Genomic DNA, 16,457 nt, shown 5'->3' on the forward strand with positions numbered 1-16,457 from the left:
CAAGCGTATCTGGAGAAGGCAGTCAGTGGGCTTGACACTGAGTTGAAACTGGGGGCGAGGGGAGTGTTCAAAGGGCCTGGGACTCAGTCAGAAGCCCTGTGCTCTCATGCAGGCTGTGCCTCTCAGGAACATCAACTTTTCAAGTTTGTCAGTCAATTTCTCCGAGTCCCAGTTTTTTCTTTAATAAAATAGGCATGCCATTTTATAAAGTCAATGTGTATGTAGATATGTACATATGTATAGAGGTATATGTATTACATATGTATATATGAATAATATTATTTTATAAAGTTACAGGGATTAAATGAGAACATGTATTCCTACTCATATGTGTCTACCTTTACATACATACACCCACACACATCCCCACTCACTAACTCTGTGAAATGGAAAAGTGAGGTGTTAATATATAACCAGAGCAAACAATGCTTTCATATTTTTCTCATCTAAATGAAACTGATGACATGTTCTATGAATAACCATAGAAGAGGGGCAAATATTAAGGTTCTTAAAGAATCCATAATATTTGTGGCTTGCCTTTCTCACTTGGGGGGTAAAGTTTGGGGAGAAGATGCATATGCTCTTACAGAAGATGCAGCTTCTGTAAGAGCATATGCAATTCTGCTCCGCAGTCCCTGCCCACAGACCCCCCAGACGTCAGCTGAATTCTCTGAAGGCACAAGGATGGTCCTTGTAGTGTTGTACCCCTTCAGCCCTGGCTCCATCTAAGACTGAGAACAGGCTCCTTGCTGCACTGTCCGTGGTTCTGGCCCCCGGGTCACAGAAGCTAGGCCGTGTCCAGAGGCTTAGGAGGGCGAGGAGGGTGGCAGCCACCCTGCACCCCAGCTGCATACACCCTTGCTGCAGTCCTGACTCCTGTCCGGTCCCCTGTCTTCTGTGACTGTCAGGACCCAGAAGTGTTCTGTGCTGTGGACAGTTGACCTTTCCTCACAACTGACCAGCACTTCCTGTACTGACTGAGGAGACAGACATCTGCAGATTCAGTAATATTTAAGAAGGATCTGGAACACACGTGTGCTCTGAGCCTCCAGTTTTCTGATTTTGCAAAGAAAATTCTTTGCTTTACTAAGACAGACTTTTTAAAGAGACTATTAAAAAATAAAAATTAAAAAAATAAAACAGACTATTAATAGATGATACAAACCCCCCTTTTTTAATTCTTCCAGCTTCCCTGTAATATGCACTGCTTCCTCTGACACTTTGTACCAGTGGCAGTCTGAGGGTTACCATACTCTCCCTGCTCACAAGCCAAGTGCTCTCACATTTTGCAAGCCTATCTGCTCCCAGGACTTTTAATATTACACGCAGTGTTTGCCGGAGAAGGGCATTCCCAGCAGTGAAGTCATCCAGAAGAATTTTAGCTTATCCCCTGCCATAGAAAGTCACTAGGACCTGAGTTGCTCAAATGAATTTTAGCATCAGAGAAACTAGATTAGAAAGTTGTTGTTCCAGGGAGATCAGCTCTGTGCTTTGTGACGACCTAGAGGGGTGGGATAGGGAGGGTGGGAGGGAGACACAAGAGGGAGGGGATATGGGGACATATGTATACATATAGCTGATTCACTTTGTTATACAGCAGAGACTAACACAACATTGTAAAGCAATTATACTCCAATAAAGATGTTAAAAAAAAAAAAAAGAAGAGTAAACCTGAACCTGTCAAAGGGAATTAAATGATATGTTGCACCAGGAAGAAAAAAATAAAGGAAGTTGTTGCTCTACCAACAAGATTATATGAATGACTAGGTAAAGTTAGTTCTTTATCCACATATTCCAATAAAAAAGTACACTGTGGAAAGTATGGCATTTGTCCTACACAACAGATAAGATCTTTCTTTATTTTTTGGATGGGGCACTGTCTTTTTTTTTTAAATTTTTATTTTACATTGGAGTAGAGTTGATTTACAATGTTGTGTTAGTTTCAGGTGTACAGCAAAGTGATTCAGTTATACTTATACATATATCTATACTTTTTCAAATCCTTTTCCCATTCAGGTTATTACAGAATATTGAGTAGACTTCCTTGTGCTATACAGTAGGTCCTGGTTGGTTATCTATTTTAAATATAGTAGTGTGTATATGTTAATCCCAAGCTCAGATATAATATTTAAAAGATATGTTTTGATCTTATTTCAGCTACCAACTCCTAATTTGGGGTGTGTGTGCGTGTGTGTGTTTGTGTGTGTAAGGACTACTATGGTGAGTCATCTTTCAAGGAGGCATAGCTGAGTGGTTGAGAGTTCATTCTCTAGTACCAGTCAGACCCAGTTCTAATCCAGGCTTGGTCCCTAACCAGATGGTGACTTTGGGCAAGCTACTCCAAGCCTCTGAGACTACAAAATGGAGATAATACCAAATTCAGAGATTACTTATTGAAACGTATGAGGAAATGTTAACTAGTAATATTGCCACCTAACCTACTTGTTTGGGAAATTGGTATTTTTATTGCTTGTTTTTTGAAGTGCAAATGTCTTTTTTTGATGCTTCCTCTCATCACTTATTTGGAATTTTCAGGTTCTAGACAGCTTTTAGTGACCGCCTTATCCTGATGGGCTAGAATTTTTACCCAACTCCGAACTGCTGTCACCAGGTAGAGACGGAGCCAAATTCTGAGAACATTGCATTACAGCTGCCTCTGCCCGTGCGCTCTCCCCATCAGTCAAGTGTGCTGGGCTCTGCTGACTGCTGGTTCACAAAACAAATAAAAGTAGTGTTGTGGTTACCTGCCCCCTGCTGCATCGTTTCTTCTATCCTTTCAGATCTCACTTATTTAGGATATAATCAACTCCACACAGCCAACAAACAAACATCACACACACACACACACACACACACACACACACACACACACACACACACACACACTGGTTATGCAGGAAGAAGTTAAACTAAAGCTGAAATATTCAGCAAGAGCTCATTCTCTACACACTTGGGATTTTCAGAAGGAAACACCTCTCTAACCTTAGCTGTCAACACATCAACAAAACTGTTCCAAAATTCTACGATAGTTTTCTCTGGCCCCCTGGAGAACGCTTAGGAGCAGACTTTTCTCCATGTCAGTTTTCTTCATCTTCTAGCCCCACGCTAGGGTCACCCTTCCCGGACCTCTACTGTGCTCCACTCTGGTGGTTCTGTCCCTTCAATCAGAATCTTTATTGCTCAACCCCTATCTCCCAACCCAAACACAAAGTCCAAAGTCTGCCTCCACCATTGCCAAGTCCCCAATCTTTGTCTCTTGGTCACAAATTGAGTTCATCTTTTTCTTTGTAATTCGAAACAATAAACTTCCAATTGGAAGTGGACAAATAAGCACAACTGTTGAATCAGAGTTCAACATCATTGACCTGATAATAAAGACAACAAAATTAATCAAGAAGGGAATAAAGACACAGACCTACTAGAGAATGGACTTGAGGATATGGGGAGGGGGAAGGGTAAGCTGTGACAAAGTGAGAGAGTGGCATGGACATATATACACTACCTTTTGTAAATAAGGTAAAACAGATAGCTAGTGGGAAGCAGCCACATAGCACAGGGAGATCAGCTCGGTGCTTTGTGACCACCGAGAGGGGTGGGATAGGGAGGGTGGGAGGGAGGGAGATGCAAGAGGGAAGAGATATGGGAACATATGTATATGTATATCTGATTCACTTTGTTATAAAGCAGAAACTAACACACCATTGTAAAGCAATTATACTCCAATAAAGATGTTAAAAAAAATAAAGAATAATAAATTTTTTTACTTATCACCTAAGGTACCTCAGATACCTCAGAGATACTCTCTATTTTAATTGCCACAATAATCACTAAATTAAGAAACTGGAGCCAGAGTGGTCATTGAGTTTCCCAGAGTCACACAGCAAGTAAGCCACAGGTCAAGACTCAAAGCTCGGACTGTCGGATTCCAGAGCCTGAGTTTTTGAACTATTCATCACCACACTTGGCTCCTCAGACTTACCAGGAACACTAGGGCTTCACATAGGGCAAGAGAAAGTCAAGTAACAACTCACGTAGTTATTAATACCCAATCTGTGATTTATGAAACAAGGAGTGTGAGACAGCATCAGCAGGGACCCCTTTACTTAATGTGATCAGGTCACCTGAGACACTCAATCCTACCATCTTCCTCTCCTCAGACACAACACAGTGCTTGCCACAGTGCCTGGTATTTACGGGCTTTGTTCTACACATCCGCCGCCTATCCAGACTGTGAGCTCCTCAAGGGCAAGAACTATTCTTGTTTATTTCTGCATCCCAGTGCTTCACTTAGCAGATGTCCCACTGCATGTTTATTGATGAATCCAAACTGAGTCCAGAATTTTTGATTATGACATCTCTTCCCTGATTTCCTCCTCTGAGACTCTTATCTGTCGCCATTGCTTTTCTAGATTTATATTCTTTTTTACCTATTTTGTATGGAGGGTTTTTGCTTGTTTCTATTGTTCTCATATGTTGGGCTAAGATAGAAAGCAATCCCAACATACACACACTACTATATATAAGATAGATAACCAAAAAGGACCTACTGTAAAGCACAGGGAAGTCTACTCAATATTCTGTGATAACCTATATGGGAAAAGAATCTGAAAAAGAATGAATATATGTATATGTATAACTGCATCACTTTCCTGTACACCTGAAACTAACACAACATTGTAAATTAACTCGACTCCAATAAAATTAAAAAAAAAAAAAGAAAGCAATCCCAGAAAGACAGTCCCTTTTCCCTAAAGGAGGAAACTGAGTCATGGGACCAGATGCTTCTAGCCTCATGACTGTACAAATAATCCCTTCTCCTATTGAAAGCCAAAGTACGTAGAGAATTAAAAGAAAAGTTTAAAACACTTCAAAATATGTAAGCAACTTCAGTAATAAAATCTCAAAATGCAGAAGCCCAAGGATGAAAGGGGGAGAAAAGTTTCCAACTCAAGCATCCCATTTCTGGTGCTTTGGGTTGAGAAGGACTCTAAGCCCAAGCTAAGGCTCAGTGAGAAACGGGACTAAGATTATCAGGGGACTGGGAGATGGCCCCACAGACGTCTTGTATTTGCCATCCGTGGAATAACATAATAAAATAATATTACTTAACCATCGCACAATTTTATATTTTTTAGTATTGCTCAGCAGGAAATAACCTGAGGATTACGAGCATACCTGTTTGCACAGAGGGCAGTGACAATCCATCACTTTCCGTTGTTGTTTCATCTCCCAGTTCTGCCTTAAGTAACTATATTTTATGTTCTTCCTTGTTGATAATAAAAATCAGAAGTCCAGAAATGACTGGTGAGGAGAAATACAGAATTCCCAAGAGGGGCCATTTTGTCATTAGTTACAATCAATATGCAAGGCAGCTAATTCCACACCATCAGGGAAGACCAACAACAGGCCCGAGACACTTCCTGACCAGGACTAGTGAAAACAGGCACACAGGGAGGGTGACTCATATTTCTAGCAAGTGACCAGAGTGTGGGTAATAATAATAAACAGCAGCTGCTCCCACGTTTGAGTGCCTCCTTTATTCCAGGCCCCAATCTAGGAGCTTCACGTACATTAAGTCCAGAATAATATCCCTCAAATGTTAAGGTGAAGAAACTTGCCCAGGGTCAAAGAACAAACCACATTCCCAAACAAAGTCTATTAAATACACCGAACTGTATTTTGTACCAAACTATTTAATAGCCGACAGAAAGGATCAAACTGTGAAAATACCCTGGAATAGCCTGTGGGTAAGAGTAAATAAATGATACAAATATTTAAAAACTCACCTTTTGCTGTAATTTTTAGTGACCTTCGTACCTAGAAGTCTTTTTTTCCTAGATATTTCTATTTTTTTATTTTCTCACAAGGCTTTTTAAAAAATTAACATTCTAGTTTGTCATTCTAAATAATTAGGTAATCTACTGGTGAGCATTTTTGGAATGGGTCAGTCCTCATCTTTTTTTCTATTCCTGAAAAATCAAAAGAAAACACACACACACACACACACACACACGCGCGCGCGCGCGCGCGCTACTTCTTGGCTACCATACGAGTCTAGCAGACAGGGTTCCGGCTACAAGTGGCCAAACATTCCATTCAAATCACTTAAACGACTTTATTATTTTTTAACATCTTTATTAGAGAATAATTGTTTTACAATGGTGTGTTAGTTTCTGCTTTATAACAAAGTGAATCAGCTATACATATACATATATCCCCACATCCCCTCCCTCTTGCATCTCCCTCCCACCCTCCCTATCCCACCCCTCTAGGTGGTCACAAAGCACTGAGCTGATCTCCCTGTGCTATGTGGCTGCTTCCCCCTAGCTATCTATTTTACATTTGGTAGTGTGTATATGTCCATGCCACTCTCTCACTTTGCCCCAGCTTACCCTTCTCCCTCCCTGTGTCCTCAAGTCCATTCTCTACATCTGCATCTTTATTCCTGTCCTGTCCCTAGGTTCATCAGAACAATTTTTTTTTTTTAGATTCCATATATATGTGTTAGCATATGGTATTTGTTTTTCTCTTTCTGACTTACTTCACTCTGTATGACAGACTCTAGGTCCATCCATCTCACTACAAAAACCCAATTCATTTCTTTTTATAGCTGAGTAATATTCCATTGTATCTATGTGCCACATCTTCTTTATCCATTCATCTGTTGATGGACACTTAGGTTGCTTCCATGTCCTGGTTATTGTAAATAGAGCTGCAATGAACATTGTGGTACATGACTCTTTTTGAATTATGGTTTGCTCAGGGTATATGCCCAGTAGTGGGATTGCTGGGTTGGATGGTAGTTCTATTTTTAGTTTTTTAAGGAACCTCCATACTGTTCTCCATAGTGGCTGTATCAATTTACATTCCCACCAACAGTGCAAGAGGGTTCCCTTTTCTCCACACCCTCTCCAGCAAAAATATGGAACGCTCACGAATTTGCGTGTCATCCTTGCACAGGGGCCATACTAATCTTCTCTGTATCACTCCAATTTTAGTCCAGCACTGTAGCTTGCTGGTCGTTGAGTGGAGCTGGGTCTTAGCATTGAGATGGAGATCTCTGGGAGAGCTTTCGCCATTTGATATTACATGGAGCTGGGAGGTCTCTGTTGTACCAATGTCCTGAACTCGGGTCTCCCACCTCAGAGGCACAGGCCTGACACCTGGCCGGAGCACCAAGACCCTGTCAGCCACACGGCTCAGAATAAATGGAAGAAAAAAAGAAAGAAAGAAAAATATAAAATAAAATAAAGTTATTAAAATAAAAAATTATTAAAAATTTTAAAAATTTAAAATAATTTAAAAAAGAAAGAAAGAAAGAGAGCAACCAAACCAAAAACAAATCCACCAATGATAACAAGCGCTAAAAACTATACTAAAAAAAATGGACAGACAGAACCCTAGGACAAATGGTAAAAGCAAAGCTATGTAGACAAAATCACACCAAGCATAGAAAAAAGGAAGAGAGCAACCAAATCAATAAATAAATCTACCAACGATAATAAACTCTAAATACTAAACTAAGATAAACATAAAACCAGAAACAAATGAGACGTAGAAAGCAAACCCCGCGTGTACAGTTGCACCCGATGTCCACCTCCTCAATTTGGGATGATTCATTGTCTATTCAGGTATTGCACAGATGCAGGTACATCAAGTTGATTGTGGAGCTTTAATCCGCTGCTTCTGAGGCTGTTGGGAGAGATTTCCCTTTCTCTTCTTTGTTCACACAGCTTTGGGGTTCAGCTTTGGATTTGGCCCTGCCTCTGCGTGTAGGTCGCAGGAGGGCGTCTGCTCTTCACTCAGACAGGACGAGGTCACAGTAGCAGCTGATTCGGGGGCTCTGGCTCACTCAGGCCGGGGGGAGGGAGGGGTACGGATGCAGGGCGAGCCTGCGGCTGCAGAGGCTGGCATGACATTGCACCAGCCTGGGGCACGCCCTGTGTTCTCCCGGGGAAGTTGTCCCTGGATCACGGGACCCTGGCAGTGGCGGGCTGCACAGGCTCCTGGGAGGGGAGGTGTGGATAGTGACCTGTGCTCGCACACAGGCTTCTTGGTGGCGGCAGCAGCAGCCTTAGCGTCTCATGCTCGTCTCTGGGGTCCGCACTGTTAGCCGCGGCTCGCAACCGTCTCTGGAGCTCGTTTAGGCGGTGCTCTGAATCCCCTCTCCTTGCGCACCCTGAAACAATGGCCTCTTGCCTCTTCGGCAGCTCCAGACTTTTTCCCGGACTCCCTACTGGCTAGCTGTGGCGCAATAGCCCCCTTCAGGCTGTGTTCACGCGGCCAGCCCCAGTCCTCTCCCTGGGATCCGACCTCCGAAGCCCGAGCCTCAGCTCCCAGCCCCACCCGCCCCGGCGGGTGAGCAGACAAGCCTCTCGGGCTGGTGAGTGCTGGTCGGCACCGATCCTCTGTGCGGGAATCTCTCCGCTTTGCCCTCCGCACCCCTGTTGCTGCGCTCTCCTCGGTGGCTCCGAAGTTTTCCCCCTCCGCCACCCGCAGTCTCCGCCCACGAAGTGGCTTCCTAGGGTGTGGAAACCTTTCCTCCTTCACAGTTCCCTCCCACTGGTGCAGGTCCTGTCCCTATTCTTTTGTCTCTGTTTTTTCTTTTGCCCTACCCAGGTACCTGGGGACTTTCTTGCCTTTTGGGAGGTCTGAGGTCTTCTGCCAGCGTTCAGTAGGTGTTCTGTAGGAGTTGTTCCACATGTAGATTATTTCTGATGTATTTGTGGGGAGGACGGTGATCTCCATGTCTTACTCCTCCGCCATCTTGAAGGACGCTCCTAAACCACTTTAAGCAAGAAAAGATCATTTATTGGTGGTGCAACAGAGGAGACTAGCTTCACATAGGTTGATTCAAGGCTCAAACAATGTCATCAGGGACCAATTTCTCACTCTTCAGCGTTGCTCCCTTGGCACTGGCTCCAGATTCAGCATCCACGTGGATGCAGGATGCTCACAGCAACTGCCTCCTCTCCTCACAAATGCAAGGACGGCCCCTGCGCGTCTCTTAGGAGCCCAGGAAAGGTCTAACTGCATCTTATGGACTCTCTGCTTCAAGGCTGGTCCCTGAAGCAGCCGCAGCCCTTGTGGCTGAGAGGCTCCGAGGAGCTGGCTTACACATAGAACCCATACTCACCGCTGTAATCAGGACCATCTACATGACACGGACTAGGGGAGGGAAAAGGATGACTCCCCAGAGGAAATTAGAGGCGGTATAGGTACCAGGAGAGTTTACAGACACCAGAGTCAGGATGCATAACAGAGGGGCCCCCGCAGTCTCTCAGAGGCAAAGTCACAGTGGGTACCCTGGAGGGTTTTCGACCTCTCTGCAGGACACCCACAGAAACCTCACGGCAGGAACATCATGGTTGAAACTAGCAAATGTTGCCTAACTGAGATAGAGTCCAGAGCCTCCCACAAGGGGAGGAGAATTTTCTCCTTTAGTGAGCATGAATGATGTGGCTCAGAAATGTGCCACATCCCAGAGAGAAGTTCTAACCCCAAAATGAAGAGCTTTGCTGTCTGAGGCCAGTGGGAGGAAAGTGGACCCTGGGAGTTATCACTGAAATATGCATGTGTCCTTAGCGGGCCAGTCACATGAACATTCGTGCTGTCCTCTCACAAAACAAAAAAAACAGAAAAAAGAACCCAAACCATCGGTGAAATATTCTCCAGGAGGGAAAAACAATGCATCGGGAAACTCAGGAGGCAAGGTTTAAGGAAGGGCTCATTAGTCTTAAGCCCAAAAGGAGAAAGTCACATTTCTCCTCACCAAGAGTCTGCTATTGTCATAAATGACAAATAGAAGTGAGTGGAAGATTTTTCTTATTAATGGGGAAACAGCCCAATATAGCAATGAATAGTGCTGGCCATCTTAATGATCACCAATTTAACCCGTTTTGAAAGGTTTTATGAAATGCGTCTCTGTCCCCTTGATAGAAGAGGGAGATTATAATTTTTGAGCAACAGACATCTCTGTGATGCCCCACATGGACCGTTAGTCACTCACTAAAGAAAGCAGCAGAACAGCATGTTTGGGTGCAATGACCTCTAAATGGGACAAGGGGGGTTCCTGAGGAGCTCAGATTTATTTAAGGTAAGGGCAGGGAAATCCCAATGGGCACATGGTAGGAAAGAAGGGAACCAGAAATAACTGGATTATGAGGAGGGAGCCTATTCATAGGTGAAAAATGAGAAGGGCTATGGAATCTTTTCCATCTGGAGCCTAGTAGAAAACACACACACACACACACACACACACACATACACACACACACGATAAAATTAACAGCTATACTTATCACCTTGGACGAACCAGTTGATCTCTGAAACCTCAACTGCCTCATCCATTGAAAATTCAATTCAAAACCTTCCCTCTGAGAAAGATACACTGCATCCTTCGTAGTTAAGAAATCTGACTTGAGTCTCTTTGTCATCCGCATTACTTAAATGACTGTGGTCAGATTTGGGAGACATTTTCAAGATGTTTGTTTTTCTAGTAATCCTTTTATGTTTGATAGTAAGTACTTGATTATGAGATTTTAAATTTTGTTTCTGAATTAAGGCGGAAGTGGGGCTAGGAAAGGGAGTAGAAATGACACCAAGAGAATAACCTGATAAACACTCTGACACTTGTTTTATAACCACAGAAATGTCGGTACTTTGAAGTTTATCAAATAGTTCTCGGGAGAATGCAATAAAAACATTTGCGAATAAATCTGTACCCTAGAATAGCATTCACATAAACACAAGATCTGAAAACTGCCTTATGCCATAAAGCAAATCATATCAGCAGATCCTCATGGGTCTCATCCCAGAGACTGAGGATTCCAGTCTGTTCACACTGCTCCTCACAAGATGTGGGCCTTCCTCTACGCTTAGACGGGTTTCTGCCTTTGGTTCTAGGGTAATTTTGGAAAAGAAAAGTTCAAAGGTCTCCAGAAACAGTACCAAAAGAATAGAAGAAGAATTTAACTAAAGGTGTGAGTGCATCTTCTCTTCAGTGAAGAGAATAAATAATTCATGTGACTTATTCAATTTTAACAAGGGCTATTTCTTGCCAATGTTGAGGATGTCAACTTGACTCTGAAATCATTATGCCTTTCAAGAAATACAATGTTATCTCAAAGAATAGGGATGAAAGGAAAGTAAATTCTGTATCAGAGCAGGGATTAGAAATCTTGCCAAGGTTGGAGGCCAAGTCTGTTCACCAGCTCCCTTCTGGTAAGAGGGCATCAGCAGTGGCAGGAGACAGGCCTCAGCTGCCTTTATCCTCATAGAGATTCTGCTCTTTTGGCCACGTGTAGGGACAGTGCTGCTTGGGAGAAATGCCCCTAAGACTCCAGCTCTAATCTGTACCACCCCTCAAGAGGCCTGGGAGGGAAGCCCTAGGGAGGCCAAGGTTGAGGACCCTGAAGCAGGCCTTCCCAACCACTCTGTCCCCGCCATCCACATGCCCCTGCGGGCACTGTGCCCAAGTGCGGAAACCCTCTATCTTAAAGGGCCCAGAGCTGCTCCAACAAAAGAAAAGACTTATTTGTTATTGCCTTTAGTGTTAGTGTGTTCGTATTAGTAGGAGTGTTAGTATTCAGAGCACCAAAGCACACCCCAAAATCTGTCTGTCATCCTATGAAGCAGAATATGCCTGGTCGTACTTGGGGAGGAATACGTTTAACAGATTTTTAAATACTCATATCTTATACCTTCTGGCTTACAATGAATAGACTCTGGATGAATGAGCTTTAACACAGCTAATGAAAGTGCTCATACTATCTTGTTTCAGGTCCTCACTTTTGCCTACCAGACTATGATGTCTCATCTTCATTGTCTCCTTGTCTTAAAGTCCTTTAAGGTGCCTTCTAAATTACTACTAGGGTTATTTTTCTAATAGTCCAACCACGTCCCCTCCTGCTTAGAATGGATTGATGTTGCCTACACAATAAACTCTAAACTTTGCCAAATGAGCACCTTAATTCTCCTCCATCTCTACCTGGCATACTTCTACTCTTCCTTCAAGACCCATCTCAAACATCAACTCTTCTTCCAAGCTACCCACCCCCACCTCCCCCAGAAAAAGGTACCAAGTCCCCTCTGATCCTCCACAGTACTAGGCATGTCGCTTTTCCTACTGTGTTGACATTATTTGTTCACATATCTGTCCCCCACATGAACTCCTTGAGGGCAGAGGCTGTGCCCTGTCATCTTTGTGTCCCTACTGCCTAGTACAAGGCTAGCTGGTAGCCAAGCAAATATACACTGGATGGAAGGATAGATTAATGAGAGTTAGAGAGAGAAGTGTGAAGGATGGTATTTCTGTTTAGAGGAAGGAGCAGCCCAAGAGGGTAAGGGTGGAGACAGGAGGCCCCTGGGCCTTAGACTCCCTCTTATACTCCTACTCTGCAGGGATCTATTCCTAGTCACAAGAAACCCTGAGTGATGGTGTCAGAGGCTAGGACACCTGGGTCAGACATCACTGGCCACCCACCTCCACAGCCTTTGTCCAAAGCCTCCTTGTCAGCTCAGTGTTCCCTATGCTGATGGTCACCAGGGCAAAATGACTCCAACCTGAGTATATCCACCATTAGAAGTAAATCTGAACCACAGGAGGTTCTGGGGAAAGCTTCTGGCCTCCCTTACCCAGGATGATGTCTACACATTTAAAATTAACTTGTCACTCTAAAGGAACAAGAATTTACAACTTGGATTCTTTCAGTCTCACTTCTAAATTGCCCACACATCCTATAACCTGCTGCATCAACTTTGCACTGTGGGGATGCTCTCTCCCCAAAGAGCAACCAGAGATGATTATTCTTTAGGCACTGGAAGAGTCATGATCAATCTGAACACTTGCAGATGCACGTTTTATTAGTGGGAGAGGGAGGAAGCTATAACCTTCCTCTCTGGCCCAAGGAAGGGTGTATCCACTTGCCTGTAGCATTGGCACCTGGTCTACAGAACAGACCCCTCTCCATTGTTATACTTCTTGCCTTAGTCTGTCAGGGGGCTAAGTATGAAGCCATTGTCTGTGATGATTACATGTTCGATGTGAACTACACAGTCAGTGACAATTATGGATTACTGAGGTGGTTATTTGCGTTTGATTGACAGAATGTGTGCACCTCTGTGGAAAGCTTAGTGTTTCTTAATTTCTGGCACTATATACTCTGCAGAAGAAAGTACTGTATTTCTGAGGAAACATGAGAAAATATGTATAATAAAAGTTGTGCATTTCTGGGATAAGAGGGGATCCTTTCATAAGGGTCTACCGGAGGTAGGTGATTTAGAGATGGGAGTGGTGCGGGAGAGGGGAGTTTGGAAAACCAAGAGTGACCATGGGTTTAAAGCCAAAGAGTCCCTGAACTGACCCACACCAGCCCTACCTCTGCTCCAGTCTTAGAAGAAGAGGCAAACACCTTCTTGAGAAACACCTTTGTTATCCTCTGAAAGTGAGTAAGAAGTATTAGAAGACCATTTCCTTAGCATTATCAAGCATAAATTGTTCAATACAACAGCAGGACTACTGACTCTACATCAGATTTTAATTAGATACTATTCAGACCTATAGCTTCACAGGCAAACACACACACACACACACAAACCTGCTTTATTCCACCTCAGAAATTGCTTCTTATTTTCCTGTAACTTTCAAAACAATAAGAAAAACAAGCACTGTCACCTACAGTCAGGGTTGCTGTCTGTGTGGCTGGCTCCAAAATGAATACCAACAAGAAAAGGAAAAATGTCTCGCTGGAGTATGGAGTTCTCTGTGCAGGTATTTTCTGGTGGCACAAATTGAGGGTCCTGGGTAAAAACTGTCAACTATTTGACACTTTCTGATTTCCAACCTTCTCCATCATTGTTGAAGAACAACCTTGAGTGTCACTCAATGATTCTAACATGATTTTGTGGTTTTCTAATTTCAACCTAAAACGAAAAAATGAGTATAGGCACAGATCTCACATAGATTATGATTCTGCAGTAGTTCTACATAAGCCAAAATTACCCCAAAACTGCCTAGAAGTTTGCCCACTGCCCTGCACCGGCAGTCAGCATCATTTGGATAAATGTTCCGACATTCATATGACAGAGAAAAATCTTGTTCGGGAATTCCCTGGCAGTCCAGCGGTTAGGACTCTGTGCTTTCACTGCCGAGGGCCCAGGTTCAATTCCTGATCGGGGAACTAAGGTCCCACAAGCCACATGGCCAAAAAAAAAAAAACGTCTTGTTGATTTGTGGTTAGTGTTCTCATTAAATTGCCACTGATTCAGGGAGAAGGGGTTTAGCGGATCAAAAAGGCCAAAAACTTACACCTTTTTCATACAAGCACAATTAAGAGGGCAGTGGAATTCCAGGAGGATGACTTAGGCACAATGGTTTTCTAAACAGAAACCCACGTGATGAACACTGGGACTTTTCCAATACTCCCTCTCTCCGGAAGTCTATTTATTCTCCACAGACTGGAAACCATTCACCAGAGTGCTGCATCTGTGATTTCTCCCACGCTTTTTCAATGCAGCAGGACATTTAAACCCAGGCTACAAATCCAGCCCTGAGGGAAACTGCCTCCTTAGATCTGCAGTGGCTTTCACACTTGAGGAATGAATTCAGTTGGGAGCAGAGGTGTTCATAAAAGTAATATATTCCCAAACAGAAAAAGCCGCCCTGAGCAAATTTTCTTTTCTACAAAGATTCTATGAGGTGCCAAGAGAATGACTTTAAGAACTATTTGTGGAACTTTCTTGACCCCAGAATGTTTTCAAGGTGTCAATTTGGGCTAATCCCCAATAACAGCAATCCATAGTTTAGTCAGATGTCAGGTTTGAAAGTGTGTGGCTTTTTTTAAGAGGGTTTTTGTTCCTTCTCTCCCTTCAGTCACAGGCCCAAAGTAAACGCTAGTTCAAGTCCATTATTTGTGCTTTGCAATTACAAATCTTGTACCTTTTTTCCTCTCATCTCTCTGCCACCACGTCAAATGAAATCAGCAGAAGACGGGAGAAAATAGGAACCATCCAGCACTGTGGGATCCCACTCAGGGGACATCTTGCTTAAACTTCCCAAATCTTCTAGGACATGCATTCATGGATGACCATTTATTCAGGGGAAAAGTTGAGGTTTAGGTTTCTGATTTCCAAAAATACAAGAAGTCAAGTCAATGAAGTCAGTTATTCCCAAAAGCATAGAAAGAAGCTAAATAAGCAATGTAACTAGAAATTTCGTCCGATTTTGAGGGTTCCCCGAGGTATTCATCTTCTCTCCACAGATTTGTGTGTGTGTAGTCATAAGTGGCAGAGATGACTTTGATTCATTAAATCTTGTCTTATTTTCCTCCTGGGCATACTTTGAGACTACACTTCCTAGCCTCTCGCACAGATAGGTGGGGTTCTGTGACTGGCCAGTGGAACAAGGGCCAGAAAGGACGTTTGCCACTTCCAAGCCTGATCCATAAAAATCCGCCCACTTCTCATCTCTCATTGCAGGCCAGATGCAGAAGATCCAGAAGAGGCTTCCAAAGGCCTGGAGATGGGGGACTTTTCAGATGAATGAACCTTAATGACCATGTGAAGTAGACCCCTCCACACACACTGTCCCTTCAGCCTACACTGTACCATGACAGAAGCAAGAAGTAAATGCTTACCGTGTTAAGCCATTAAGACTTTGGAATTGTTCATTACAGCAATGAGCTTGTCCTGGCTAATACTTGGTGCATGGAAAATACTGAATTATATTTCTTCCTAGAATAAAAAGCACTAATATGTAATAGGATAAGCTGCTATAACTTCAACAGAGTATTAAGCCCGAGCTCGATGATTTAAAGACTTTTATAAACACCAAGTTGTGGTTAATAAGACTGATTTCTCCATTACATAAAAAACCCTGATCTCAAGGCATAGACCAAGTACCTTTCCTTACCCTTCTGGGAGAGTACTTCCTAGCCTCTATGATATTGTTTCTTCAAATTTATTTCCTCCTGAAATGGGATTCACTTTTTGAAGATGATCAATGTCATAAGTTGTTGTGTTTTTCCACCACCCCACAAAAAACAAACATCACATGTTATTTGGATAACTATTAACCAAATTTCATCAACATTCTTCACCTCCGGAGCAGGTTTATGGTAGGACAACTAAGAAAAATGGAAAATGCTGACTGTTCTAGCTAAAAAATGACCTTGTTTCCTTCAGTCTAGAAAATACAAGCTTCTCTAACGAAAAGAAAAAACTCATGTCATCCAATGTTTCCCAGCAAGAACATTCTATATATATAAAGTTTTCCTTGAGTAGAAAGAGGGGCAATCTTTGCTACTGAGGTAGCAGAACTGAGTGGGGGGCTTGAAAGCTCTAGAGCCTGGGTGCCATAGTATCTGATCCAACATGAGCTCTGAGCCACAGTACAGCCCTCATCTTCCTAAGCAAGGTAAGAAATTGTTTCCACGACGACATGCCACTAGCTGTGTGGC

The 16,457-nt window shown here is 43.1% G+C and overlaps 1 protein-coding gene across 20 annotated transcripts in view; it reads right to left on the reverse strand.

Annotated features, from left to right (window-relative positions):
• The window catches only part of LOC307195083 (uncharacterized protein), a 457,748-nt gene that overhangs the window by 200,215 nt on the left and 241,076 nt on the right, over positions 1-16,457 (reverse strand). Inside the window, exons 6-7 of one of the 20 annotated variants that reach the window (XM_079938796.1) lie at positions 15,636-15,728; positions 13,279-13,439 (exon numbers count right to left, since the gene is read on the reverse strand). The exons of 17 other annotated variants lie outside the window; for them this stretch is intronic. The gene's annotated coding sequence lies outside the window, so the exon portion shown is untranslated. Of the gene's footprint in view, positions 1-8,082; positions 8,789-13,278; positions 15,729-16,457 lie in introns of those variants that run through there. 2 more of the 20 variants (XM_079938797.1, XM_079938795.1) reach the window with 2 other exon arrangements.

The sequence above is a fragment of the Stenella coeruleoalba genome (genome assembly GCF_951394435.1).
Source record: "Stenella coeruleoalba genome assembly, chromosome: 12".
NCBI classification, from domain to species: domain Eukaryota; kingdom Metazoa; phylum Chordata; class Mammalia; order Artiodactyla; family Delphinidae; genus Stenella; species Stenella coeruleoalba.